Source organism: Cryptomeria japonica, chromosome 6 (genome assembly GCF_030272615.1).
Source record: "Cryptomeria japonica chromosome 6, Sugi_1.0, whole genome shotgun sequence".
NCBI classification, from domain to species: domain Eukaryota; kingdom Viridiplantae; phylum Streptophyta; class Pinopsida; order Cupressales; family Cupressaceae; genus Cryptomeria; species Cryptomeria japonica.
Window position 1 is genome coordinate 354243244 of NC_081410.1, and position 14947 is coordinate 354258190.

General features: G+C 36.0%; 1 pseudogene; it reads left to right on the forward strand.

Moving 5' to 3' along the window:
• The window catches only part of LOC131077703 (separase-like), a 104211-nt pseudogene extending 90063 nt beyond the window's left edge, over window positions 1-14148 (forward strand).
• Window positions 14149-14947: the final 799 nt, after the last annotated feature.

The following is a 14947-nucleotide window of genomic DNA, read 5'->3' on the forward strand; positions in this document are numbered from 1 at the left end:
ACTTCATTAACTAACTAAGACTTATTCCAACTACAGTCCTAATCAGACACAACTTGTAGTTGCCTTACCAGTAATTACAAAAATGCAAGTGATAACAACTTGCAATTACAAAAATGCAAGTGATGACAACTTGCCGAAAGGAAAACTACAATTCTGAAATTACAATTTTAAAATTTTACAACAAGTGTTAAAAACACTTAAGTTGCAACTCTTGAAGATATGAACAATTCGAACTTCTGAATAACTTTCTGCAATTCATCAGGATCTGGTTCATGAGTGTTCATAGCCACCACCCTAGTTTTTACGATGACATCATGGCATTGGCATAGCGTGGAATTCCCTTTTTCCAATGCTGACCGGATTTCCTGCAACTCAGTTTGATATTTAATCAATATTTGAATGGAAGCGACTGAGAATTGCTCACTTCTCCATTCATCATGAATCTTGAGTTGCAGGTCTGCAAGAACTTCTTCCTCGGGCAGCAGCTCATCATTATGATTTAAAATGTCGCAGGATGCCTTTTTGCAATGGGAGGTTACATCTTGAAAGACTGCTTCACGCAACTTTAAGGTTTCATCAATTTCTTCAATGAGTGATTTGAGAACAAGAGATTTGTTCTCTAGGAGTTCCTCATATTCAATGTACGTGACTCTGGAAGGAATCACGTCATGCACCTGAAGAATGCCCAACTGATGTTGAGGCATCTTTCGCCAAGAAACTAAATTTCCCTCAACCTTCTCCAGGTTTAGCTTGAAAGCACCCAAGATTTGATTCAACTTATCTTCAATGATCTCCAATTTAACCATCGTTTCAAATAGTTGTCTTATGACTTGTGAACATAAGTCATGCAGTTGATCAACCCAGGTGTCTAAGGCTTGAACCTTTTGGGCGGCTCTCTCGATACCTTGGATTGGTTCGCTGACCCTGGAAGAAATAGGTACTTGGCCTTCTCCACTTGAAGGTTGAGTAATACTTTGGATAGCTGCCATGAGTCTTTGATTCTCTACTTCCAGTTGATCTTTCTTGGTCAACACCTCATCATATTGTTGTACCCATGTAGCCACTGTTTGTTGAGCATCGTGCTTGACCACCTCATGAGTCTGCTTACCCAGTTGAACTTTGGTGATCCGATAATCAGTTGCTTGCATTTCTTCAACTGGTTTATCTGATATTGGTTCAACAATCTCTGCCACTCTCATCCGGTTTTCATCAACGATCACCCTTGAAACTGTCTTTGCCCTCTTAACAACTTTAGGTTTTGATTGTTTCAACTATTGGTAGTCGAAGGGATCAGGTGAGATCACCTGCTTCTTCCTCTTTGCAGTGAAGGAACTGAGCCATGGAGGTAAAGCCATTAACTCTGATTCTGGGATAGAGGGAGAAGCAGTTTCTGTTTGAATAACAGTGGTGACCTTGGGAGAAGTGTCCGTCTGGATAGCCACCATAGTCTGCTGAGTGACGACAGGATGTGATGAAGATGTCATGAACTCATCAAAACAGGTCATAGAAGTATCAATATCAGACACAAGTACATATGAAGGATCTTCTGAAAAGATATTCAACAAATTTTCTTGAGGATGGCCTTGAGATGGTTCTGCTGCTGAAAGTGGGAGGACGTTCTGCGGAGATTCTGAAACTGAAGGGGCAGATTGTGAGCTCACATCTATCATAGGAGGAAACATGGGTACCTCAATAGGAAGTGAAGAAAGAGAATTATGTGGAGACTCTATAGAAAGTGACTGAGGAGCATTATTAGATTGAGTTTCTTCCTCTGAAGCTTCAGGATCAATCACATGAATTTCCAACTGTGGCTTCTCCTTGCCTTGAACTGTTATTTCTTGAGGAGGAAGCACCATTGCACGGCTGACTCGCAATTTAATCCTCGTACTAGAAGAGGATGCACCTTCTTTGTTGTCTAGTTGAATTTCAGACTTCCGCCCAAGAGGACTTGTAGAATCATCTTCTTTCCCAACCTTAATCTTAATGAGCTTGACACCATTATTCTTTAGCCAGATATTGGTATTGGCAAGAACTGACTGGAATCTATCCAAGATAGAAGTGCCTTCCTTGTGGGACCAGTGGATAGAAGGAAGCGGAGCCTCATCAACATTCTGATTGACAAACTCAGGATCAAGAACGTTACCATCATCAATCATACCTTGTGGCATGTTCACGAGGTTTAGATCCACAATCTGTTCTGAAGTGAGTCGGCAGTAATCCATCTTGCGAATCTCCTTTTTGGTACGAAGATCAGCCCAGATGTCTTCTATCCGGTGTACATGGATGAAGGTCTTCTTGATCTTCTCCTTCATGCCTCGGTAATCGAAATCAGCTCTAGGTTTGAATCTTTTGAGTCTGATTTCCTGCAACTCAGTCTCCATAGCCCTGGCCTTGATTGAAGTCATTAGAGAATATTGACCAATCTTCAATGGGTTGTTGGAAGAAATACCCATGCCAACCTTGTGCTTAACTGACTGGTGTGTATGCACAGCCATGATCTGCCTTCCCAATTCCATGAGAATAATCTTATCTGTTGGGTATCGTGGGAGCATGTAAGGCTGCCCGCTATAGCATCCAACTCTCATGTAGGTAAAAGTTGGAAATTGGAGAAACAAACAACCATATTCTTTCACCTTTTCCCATGCTTCATCTGAGACTCTTTTGTTCTTCAGGTTCTTGTCAAATTGACACAAATAATGACCAAAGAAAGCGTCCTGAACCCTTCTGAAATGAGACCTACTTGATCTTAGAGGCAATTGATCATAGTATTCCCAAACCGGTACAAGCATGCGGTCACCCTTGGTGGAAAGACCTGGGAAATGTCTAAGTGACGCAGCAATATACACGAGATATGAATTCATGTAGAAGGTGAAGGTAGTAGGGACGACTGCAAGTTGCTCACACAAAGCATCACTGATGATTTCACCCCAACAGATGTGCTGAGACTGCCTTACTAACATAATAAATTGGTACATCCAAGGTTCAAAAACATTGGAATGCTCCAATCCCATCATACGGCTAAGAAGAGTAATAGTATCACCGATCTCATTCTTGAAATCAGACCGATATAACTTTGCCCACCTGGTAAGCGCAGTGCGAGGTTCATGAATCCATTTGTTGATATGACGTTTACAATCTTTCTCCCTTTTGGCAAAGTATTCAGCTGCACTTTGCTTAGAGATCTCTATATAAATGGTTTCGGAAGGTATTTTGAAAACCTTCTCTATAGCTTCTGCATCCAGGCGAACGATCACTTCCCCGTCATCATTTCTAATGACTCGTGTCTCTTTGTCAAAATGATGAGCACATGCTAGAATAAATTTTGGTTCTAGGGCAGCAACTGGAAAGGATGCGGCATGATGGATATGGCTGTCCAGCAACCGTTGCATATCACCCTCCTTCGGATCTTCAATCCTTTGTATGAATTCGGACATGTCAACATGCCCTATCTCAGTATCCTTGATATGATCAAGGGAGGAGGAGATCTGTGACTGCGGAACTTCATTATGGTATTTATCATACTTGTATTTCATCTTTTTTGGAGTGGGAGATGATGATACATCTGTCATCTGGAAACAACTGGGAATGTTGCAATGTAAATCCAAGAGTATCAAGACAATATCAAAGTCAGTATCTTTAGACATTTTCACTCCTCCAAATGAGAAAGTTCAACTTTCGTATTTTGGCTTTGTGAGAGGAGATATAAGAGGTGGAAAAATAAGCTTTTGACTTATTTCGGGTTTTGAAACATGTTTCGCAAGTACACAAGGAGGAAGTACAAACGTACAATTGGGTTTTAAATTCCGAATGCAATTAAACTTGCAAAACACAAAGCATGAATAAATGGAAGGAGAATGAATTTTCAGTTTGGAAGTTGGGAAGAACACATTTGCAATTGGTTTTCTAAATCCAAATGCAAACTTATTTACAAACTGAAAATCGAAGGAATGGACGGAAAAAAGGTATTTAGGCATGTGGGAAATGACGAAGATGATAAGTACGGATGAGGGAATTGGAAACGGATAGGTAAAAATGAATTTCGGGAAGATCACTTGGAACTTTGTCATGCCAAAATGGGAAGGACTTTCAACTTGCAATCCGGATTTCAAAACCCGAAATTGGGAAGAACTTGATTTTTTCGTCATTGAAACTTGATTTTTGGACTAAAGAAGGTTAAGTCTTTGTCCAAAAAGGGAAGAACGCATCTTGAGGTAGAACTTTTCACACTTGCAAATTTCTTTGCAAATTGGGAAGATTGCAAATTGGGAAGAACATATTTGGAAGAACACATTTTTCTTGTTTTGAAACTTGATCTTTTGGATCAAAGAAGGTTAAGTCTTTGTCCAAAAAAAAGGGAAGAACACATATTTTCCTCTTACTTGCAATCGGGTTTCTAAAACCCGAATGCAAGTAAAGAAGGAGAATTTTCAATGGGGAAGAACACATTACTTTACAAATTTCTTTGTAAAATGGGGAATTTCCTCTCATAAACCCAATATGAACATGAACAAAACCAAAACTTTAAACAAGAAAATGTAAGGAAAGAAACAAGAAAGAAATACAAAAATAAAAATTACCTTGAAAAGATGAGGAGAGATCCAAGCTTGTAGAGTCAACCAAACATGGAAGATGAAACCCTTTAAATAGAATTTAAACAAAGGAAGAAACTTAGCCACGCGTGGTGACCAAAGAAAAACCGATTTGCTATAAAAATGCCAAGGAAGTAGTTCGAAAATGATTTGATTCATCATTAAATACAAGAGAAAGCAAAAATGATTTAGAATTGAAAGCATACCTTGAATGAGAAAGGTGCGAAAGTTGCAAAAAATGTGACTGGTTTTTAGGGCGTTTTTGCAAATCGATTCCCCAAAATGCCCACAAAACGGTTTGAATGAAGCTTGAAATCCAACACATTTATGATTAAATAAAAAACGCCTTAGGAAAGGGTAGATTCGAACCTCCAAACCATGGCAAATGGCACAAATGCATGATTTAGAAAAAAAAAACGTTGAAGAAGACAAATGGCGAAAATGAGTTTGATAGATGCGTAGAACAAGGGTTTGAATCCTTCAAAGTTGCAGCAAATCCGCATTTGGAAGGAATCCCTATCCTTCCTCCAAAACATTCAAACCCAAATCAGTTTGCAAAGGCATGGGAGAAATTTCGGGTTTTAGAAATGAAACAAGAAGTTTTCAAAATGTTCATATTTTTGCCTCTAAGGCGAATTTCGGGTTTTAGAAAAGAAAATACAAGTTAAATTTCTTGTAATAGGGAAATAGAATTCCCTTTACAAGTGATTTTACTTAAAACATGTAAAGGGATTTTAAAATCCCATTTACAAGTTCTATTTAAAAATAAAAATAACTTTAAGTCATAAAAACATGTAAAGGGGTTTTAAAAACCCATTTACAAGTTTTATAAAACACTTAAGTCATTCTACTAGTAAAGGGGGTTTTAAAACCCTTTTTACCAGTTTCCAAAAACTTGTAATTGGAGAAAAATTCCCCTACAAGACCAAAAGCTTCAAGGGGGTTTTAAAAAACAAATTACTAGTTACTGGTAATTATCGAAAACTTCCCCTACATTGAAGCAAAAACATAGCAAACGGACTTGAAACGCGACGAAATTCGAAACGTAGCTTGGGGATGGATCAACAATCGATCCAGTCCAAGGATGGGGCGAATTTCTACCTCGGGAAGCGTGCCGTAGAGTAAATTTTTTCATTTTTAAATATAAATTTCCATGTGATAGTCCAATTTTTGAAATCAAAAATTGAGGACAACAATGTTATTGTAATATGACTTGTGTGCTTTCTTAATTAAAGTTAGATTTTGGGCTTTATTAATGTAAAAGATAGATAAATCCTAACATGTCTCCAAAAAGGTAGTTATCTGAAGTAATCACTTAGGTGATTATGCTAAGTGGTTATCTTAAGTAACTATCCTAGGTGGTTATCCTAAGTGGTTACCTAGGTGGGTATGCTAAGTGGTTACAAAAAGTGGTTGGGTAGTTAACCTAAGTGGCTATCTCACCTAAGCTTATATATATGTTTTAAGATGTTGTAAAAAGGGTTCCGACCCTTTACATGAGATATTGTACATGGGACCTTGGAGAATATTGTTCAAGCAAAGCAATAGAGAGGAAAGTTTTGGATGTGCATTCAACTTGTTTCCTATGCATTATTGTTGATGTTCATGTTTCTCATTAATAATAATCTTTGTTTTTCTAAATGTCATGTGTGAATTAGATTAGTGACAAACATAATCATGTTCTTGGTATCTTGACTTAAATGTGTTAAAGTTCAGAAGTTAGTATACATTTCTCCTTATATTGCTTCTATTTTCTTATGCATTTTTGAGTTAACTCCAAAAATACCTTATTCCTCGATCATACAATGGAGCTGCCCCCTCAAACGCAAAGGAAGATTGATGTTCTATAATGATCTCTTCAACTGTTGTAAACCTTTGTCATTGCTTATAGGGCAAACAAAGTCATTTTTGAAGTAGCATTCGCAGTGATAAATCTGTTTACCAACATGTTGTGAAAATGTTTCTCATCCTTCTTGCTTTCAAAGGGCTTTGATTGGGATTTGCTTCTTGGTGCAGCCACCTCCACACTTCTTGCTTTCCTCATGGCTTCTTGTAACACGGGCACCATCAGTCCATTGAAAAAGACACTCCTCTCTATGATACTAGGAATCGTTACTGGAAGTCTTTGAAATTTTGCTATGTATGTGTCCAGAGACCCATATTGCTTGCGCTGTGCCTACTCTCTAAAACATGATTCAAAATCCTTTTTATCAAACCTCTCAATGAGTTTGTTGGCAAACTCATCGAGATAGGCTTATGAACCAAGTAGTTATCCAACTTCTGAACTCATGCTCTAGCTATGCATTTGTCACTTCCATTAGAGTAACCTTACCCAAGGCCTATTGAAAGTCCTTGTGCAGTTTTGGTCCGGTCCTCTTTGCTCAACTCTACCATCTCCTCTTTTCTTCCTTTGATTCAAATATTACTCTTTTATTGTTTTGAAACTCCTTGGCATGTTTTGGTTGAATTTAGGAAGTGTTTGGGACATCTTATCTATAACATTGCATTACTCATAGATCCTTGCAAGGGGCATCACCCCTCAACCTTGTTGGGGTAACTACAGCTAGACCCCATGGAACTTATTTGATTTGCCAAGTACTTTGGAAGTCCAAGTTTGCGAATTATGCTTCTAAGTTTTCCTATAGGTGCTCGTCTATATTATCATCATCAAGTTGAACAATTTTCCGTAATGTTACTTGATGCTTACTTGTTTTCCTTGTTTTCTAGAAAGTAACCTTTTTATTTGTGGGCGACGTTGTAGTTAGTATACAATGCCTATTATAATATTTCAATAATATGGTTTATCGGTTATCCGACTGTGTATTTGCTAGTGCTGGTGCTAGTTTCACTGCCAATGGCATTGTGGTTCTTCTAATTTACTTGTACCTACATCATCAAATATGAATGGTGATGATATTTTTGAAAGCCCATATGATGCTTGATCTATGATGGCTGATTGTTGATGCTTTACATTGTTATTTTTTAATTATAATATATATAATGACATTCGAGTTTGAGTAATTGACACTGTAATGTTTTTTTATTTTTATAATTGTTTTATTTATTATACAATAAATGATGCTATGTGTGGTATTTTGAACTTAACGACGGCTGGAAATATGTATATATTTTTGTATGGACCAACCCAAAACAATCCCAATCCCATTTTTTTCTTTTGCCTGAACCTGTGAACCGAACTCGAACTAATACCAGGACCGGTAATTTAGCTGGTTAATGTTTATCTGCTTTTGGGATTACCTTCTCTACTTAGTTTTACATTTCTTTTGTTCAGTATTTTTTGAGTTTTTTTACATTGCTGTTTCAGTTGCTTTTCTATTTTAACTGGATGTACTTTTGCGTTCTTGTCACCCACTTTGGTCACTCCTGGACCATTATACATATTTCTATGTTTTTTATACTTTTTGGCATTAGGGAAATGAAGGAACATTTTTTGGGGCATCAAAGAATTAACATGGATATCTTGTAAGTAGAGGGGAATATACTTTCTGCATCCCCTAAGACTTGTAGACACTCTCACACAGCTGCAAACTATTAATATAATGATCTATAAATAATCATAACTGATCTAAATTAACTACTCAATAACATGATGGATGGTAGTAGTGATGAGTATAATTTTTACCTTCAATCGAATAAAAGATGATGGCAAAATGTGCTAATAATTTTATAAAGGATGATAGAGAAAATTATCTATAATTATCTATGAACCTTTGTGTTAATTGTTTGCAAGCGTCAGAATATATACAACTAGTGCATGTGATCTGACAGAAAAAAGTATCAGATTATTTATTCATTCTGAAGTATATTTGAAATCAACTACTACAGAAGAGAAACTCTTGTTTTTTGCAATTCTTGTGAGTTGCTTTTTACTTTACTTTCCATATTGCTTATATCACTTGAATAACTCTCATGATAGTCTTCTAATACATTGAAATGCTAGAGATAAATGCGAGAATATTTTTCAATTTTTTGAAGTTAGTTTGCACTTGCAGCACAATAATTCTAGGGATGTGATAGAAAGAGTCCAGCAAGCCCTCAGGTGATTATTAATCATTGGATGTGAAATTTGGTAACAGTATCACTTCTGGATTTATATTTGAGCAGTTTTCTGATCACCTTATACTTTTTCCAGACTTACCCCAGACAAGCTGGATTGTCTCGAACCATTTGTTACCAATTTCTTTAGGAGTCTACCACTTCCAACGATTGTCTGCATAAGTTTGCTGGATTGTAGATATGCATCTATTTTGGAGGAGTCATCATTCAGTGATTCCACGTCAGCTTGGATTTTCCTCACACGACTTGATTCTGATGGGCCACCAGTAGTCCTATTGTTGCCCATCCATTCTACTTTTAATGGTTTGCACTTCTTACTTCATTATAGAGCAAATATATTATGTCATTGCTAAATTATTTTCTAATAGCTCTGTGCATTATGTAGTTAAATTCAAATTTAGGAGACTCAGGAGTTTTATTTGTAATGTTAGGCACGAGAACAGATGCTGTGGAGGGCAGCAACCTATGCAGTCTGTACTCCAAGAATCTGGAAGCTGATGATTTGAGAGGTAATGATATTGGTAACACTTATGAGGTTATGGATGTAGTTGCTGAAGAGTTTAGTTTGTTGCTTGAAGAAAGTCGCCTTTCCACTTCTGATGCACTGCCAGTTGCAAGTAATGAGGATAAAAAGAGATGGTGGAAGTGGAGAATGCAACTTGACAATTGCCTTGGGAATCTTCTAAGGTGCATAATAATATCTGAAAACTAACATTTTCTGGTAGAGACTTGTATTATTTTAGGCAGTTTTAATAGTGTTCCTTTGTAATTACAGGGGAATTGAAGATTCTTGGCTTGGTCCATGGAAATGCCTCTTATTGGGAAAACCATCAGAAGCAGCTTACTATGATGCTTTACAAACACATATGCAGAATCTTAAATCAATGGTTGATTCAGCAGCACTAAATATACAAAAGGAGGATTACTTTCCTGTTGACACAGGTCTATTGAAAACTCTGTTAGGTGGTGTTCCTTCTCTAACAAATAGTGAAATTGAGAAGTGCATTTGTAGCTTACTTTGGAAAGAAACAATGCATGGTTCTGTTTTATCTCACAGTATCCATGAAGGATCTGCATGTCAGGGTATCATTGGAAAAACTGCAAAAGAACTTACCAGCATATTTCAACGTGCAGCATCAAGAAAGAATTATTATAATATTCATGATAAAACCTAGGAAATCTTCTAGGAAACAGAAAAAGCTGTTAAGAGAAGAAGATAGTACAGAATGCATATCTTCTGAAAGTTTTGTACCATGCAACTTGTCAAATGATTTGGAAAATTTAAGTACGATGTGCATTCCAAGAGAACCAGTTGTACTTGTTCTTGATGCTAATTCACAGGTTAATACATTAATTCTTGATGCTAATTCACAGGTTAATACATTAATTGTGGCACTGTAATACTTTTACAAATTTTATCAGCACTGGTTCATGGTAATGATATTGTATGTTTTTTGATTGTAGGTACTTCCTTGGGAAAGCTTGCCAATACTTCGGAACCAAGAAGTTTATCGTATGCCATCTGTGGGAAGCATTTCAGCAGTAAGGATTTCCAGTGGTCATTTACAAATGGTGGATAGTTTTGATGAAAAAGATAAAAAATGTCAAAACGGAAAACCAATACAAAGCAGGAGATATTGGCCAGAAAAATTCCATGGTCTGTAGCATTAGAACAGCTACCTAAGATACCCGTCATGGACCCTTACAATGCATTCTATTTGTTGAATCCAAGTGGAGACCTCAGTACCACACAGGCTGCATTTGAGGATTGGTTCAAGAATCAACGAGGCTGGAAGGTAAGATATGTTAAACAAACTTTTCTTGGTTTCAGATTTTTCCATTTTTTTTTACTTTTGCCTAACATGTATTTGTCTTGCACCATAAGTTGATTCTTACCTTTCTAAAATATATTTTATGTGGTTTAAAATTTTTACAGGGAAAATCTGGAGAAATTCCGACTCCTGAGGAGTGCATATTTGCTCTCCAAAACCATGACCTTGTCATCTATTTTGGACATGGAAGTGGTATGGTACTTAAACATTTGAACCTTATTTAGAATAGTTTTACAAATAAGACAGCATTTTGGGTTGCAATTTTTATGTTTGGACTAGGTTTTAACAATAAAATCTCTGTTTTTGTTGTGTGCCTGTAATAATGCTTTTGAAGAATTTGATCCAATTTTTTTTAATGGGTTAATGATAGTCTCAGTATTGGCACATTGACTGTTTATGAATCAATCATGAGATTTTTTTCTGTTCATGTAATTGATCTGTAAAATGTTGGAGATAGTTTCCTAACTATCCTCAATTGTGGATACTTGAATATGTCAACTCCACAAACACTTCCAATACACTAAATTCTAGCTCAAATTGCCTAATAATTTTAATTACTTTATGCCATTATGCAAGAATATGAGAAAATCAAGGAAAATGCATCCAATCAGCAGTAGCAAATATCATCTAATGCACAGAAATGGAGAGACACACCTGAAGAAACCCATAAATGGGAAAAGAACTCCAGAAGAGTGAGCTAAAATTCTTCATGCCACTAACAGTCTTTTACAATTTTGTTTATGTTTTAGAAACAACTCTATGTAAATCCCATGTTCTTCACTTGCAACAGTAAAAAATTGAACATATGTAATCTTAGAATGAGAGTCAAACCTTGCCCCAGACTTTGCTTGTCCTTTTATGTCTTTGGAATCCTCAGTGGGTGCTATATTCAGTTTCAAATGCTTGGAATGGAAAGAGAAAATGTTGAAAACTCATCAACTTCCTTATATTATGAAACTATGGTTTACAAAAGCCTACTGGTTAAGAAACAATTTGGGACATTATGAAACTGTCAGGTCGGTTATGGAACTGGTACATGATTGAAACTGGTAGTTGTGAAAATGTTGAGGGAGTTGCTGAATTTCTGCCTAATGAAAACTGGCAGTTTTGTCATCAATTAATATTTACATATTTTCTGCCTCTGTTTCTCTGTTCTTTGCAATATTTTAGATTGTTTGGAGTCTGGACCATTACAAAGTTGTTTTCTGCACTGAGGACCAAGACACTGGTTACAAAACTGTCATAGCAAGGATTTACAGATGATTGAATTCTTGTGCTCTTGAACTGAAAGTGGCAACAATTGACCCCTTGGTCTTGTAATGTCCACTTTGTTTTTGGAAATATTTGTGATAAATTTAGTTAAAGGTACTTTGGTGGAATTCTTGAGGCCTAAATGTGGAGTATAATAGATTTCTTTCTCTAGCGTACTGGGCTGGGCTTTGTTTATGGTTTAATGTAAAGCAAATTAGTGATGCTTATAGAAGACAGGAAGAGAAAGTCATACAAATTAAATGACGGATTCACTAAAAATATCTCTAAACTATAACATGAAAATTTGAAAAGGGTGTCCTGATCAAATCAAAGGTGTTGGTGATTTATTGGCCTAGCATTATAGCTAATGAGTACTAACAAATTTTTATTCTATGGTGACAACACTATTGGAGTCAATAGTTTTAATGAAGCCAATGCCAGCTAAAGCATTATGTGATAGCTGTTTGAGATCAATTTGTTATCTTCTTTAACACCTATTTGACCTGGGGAAAATTGTAACATGATGCCATGGCTCTAGTAGTGGAGCAATAGCTACCATTCAGTACCCTTCTTATCTATTGCCTACCATACAGACATGCATTACCACTTTCATCACTTCTTCTATTGGATCATTATCTGCTAATTTCAATCTTCGTAGGTTACTGAATTGGCAAAAGAATCAAGCACATTTGGGTGCAAAATGCTTACGGAATTTGTTTGGCACAATTTTTAGGTAGATTCATTTGGAATTGTTAATGAGAATATCCAAGAGATTCTAGGTTGGACTAGAAATTCTATTTTCTGCTTCCAAGCCCCAGCCTACAGTTGAATGACCAGAAAAATCTGTCAGTGGTTTAGAAATGTCAAACTCCCAGCCATCTGTTTTGGTTAGGATTCTTCCTGATATTCAAATAGTAAATCATATAATCTCAACCACCTAGGGGTTTTGCCCAAACCACAAGTGGTTGGATTGACGTTCATTTTTATCCTTCATGTTGAAATGTACTGTTCTCTGTTAAGATTGATCTTCTCAACTTTTGTAGAATAATCTGTGTTTCATACTTTATGAGACTTTTGTGTTTGAATGATTGGCAGCCTGCTTGGGATTATTTTTGAACTTGTTTGTCATGCAATAATTATCTCAACATGTACCCTGCTTGGATTGTTCTTTTTTTTCTTGCCTACCTGTGTCAAGATTCAAATGGAAAATTCACTCTGAAAAACAATAGAAGCATTCTATTTAATATTGAAACCATGCACTGATAATGGGTAAATGATAAATGCAATGATCTTAGGGGCCTTTGTACTTAGGACTTTAATAGGGAAATCATTTATTATGACAACATTAATAAAGGCAGGTTGCCTTGAAAAGGTCATTGCATTTTGTGAAACACTGTTCCCATATGCCAAATATGGCATTTGCATGTAAAACAAAGTGTAGAGAATTCTCTATACATGGCTGGTGCTGGTTAATTGCCTGTTGCAAATTCTTCTTGTTGTGCATCAGTATGTGCTTAATGCTGATTTTCTTTTATTTCTTAATATGTTTGTTTACTTTTCTATGATTCAAATTAATGGTTTGATCACTTAATTCTTTCTTCCTCTCTTTCTCAACTTTGTATTGATAAACTTGAAAAAATCAATTGGTACTTCGTAAGTAATAAAAGCACATAGATTTAGTGTAATAAGATGCTCTTACATTTTTAATTTCAAAATTATTCTGGAAATTGAACTTATAATGCACATGCAAGTCTGTTGGTGTCACAATACTGACTAGTTATATCTTTATGCATTTGGCCAGGAGAACAATATATTCCTGAAAGAAATATCAGGAGGCTGGATTATTGTGCAGCTGTAGTTCTTATGGGATGTAGCAGTGGCCGTCTTTCTTATAGAGGGGATTATGAACCAGTCGGTGTACCATTGTCATATTTGATTACAGGTTGCCCTTGTATTATAGCCAACCTTTGGGATGTGACAGATGGTGATATTGATAGATTTAGCAGGGTTCTGCTCCATAGTTGGCTTGAAGCAAAGTCTAGCCATTGTGATGATGTGGATGTGGTTGAGGAGATTCAAAACCTTACAATTAGTGGCCAAAATAGTGTTAAAAGGGTGTTACGATCTAAGCAGAAACTGAAGGATGATAAAACTAAATGTCGGCAATTCCAGCTATTACTTTCGGAACAAGATATTGATAAATCCATAAGAATAAAAAGTATAAGTGAAGTAAGAACAGGGTCTTGTATTGGGAAATGCCGTGGTGCATGTAAGCTTCCTTACTTAATTGGAGCATCCCCCGTCTGTTATGGAATACCCACTGCTATTAAATACAAATAGTAAATTTATATATGTAAATTTGTTCCAGTGTATCAAATAAAATGTTGCCATTTTTTCAACTCTTTTTAATAGCTAAGGTTGGTCCTAAATACGAGGGCAACCGTGCTTTGTCTTTTTCCATATTGATAACATTTTGTGTTTAAGAGCCCTTTTGGTGATAAATTAAATTGAAACCCATGAGTGCAGTTTGATAAATAGATTTTGATAGGCTAGGCATACAAACCTTTAACTTCTTTCTTTGATGTATTTTCTATGGTGCACACTTCGTTTATATCATTAAAGATGTCAAGTTTTAACCAGCCATTAGAATAGGAGACATGCTCTTGGAAAGCATAACATATAAACTTTTTATAACATTTAGGATCACTCCTTCGTCCATCATCAGGTCGAGGAAAGATATTTTAAAATAATGAAATAATTTAGTAAGTCAATGTGTCACGACCTGATTTAGGTCAATAAGTTTTAGATTGCTTTAACTTGTTTGACATTAAAATTATTGACATGTGATATTATTATGCTAATAAATGTGCTAATGACATTTTTTTTAATGTGATGTTATTAAAGATATTTAATGCTATTAGCGATATTTTATGAAATAATGAATTATGTAATGAGTTTTTGTTTGTTTGTTTGTTTGTTTGTTGTGATGTGACGTTTTTGTCGAGTGTGAGGTGGTTGTAAGTTGATCGTTGAAGATACCGAGGAGGAGTCTCCTAGCTCTTCTGCAATGGACTGAAACCTTGTGCAAACACCAAATTAAATATTAAATTTGAAAATAATAAAAAATTAAAATAAAATTTAGGATTCGAAAACTAAAGTAACTGCTGTGACTAAGATTTTTGAGCAAAGATAGCTTAA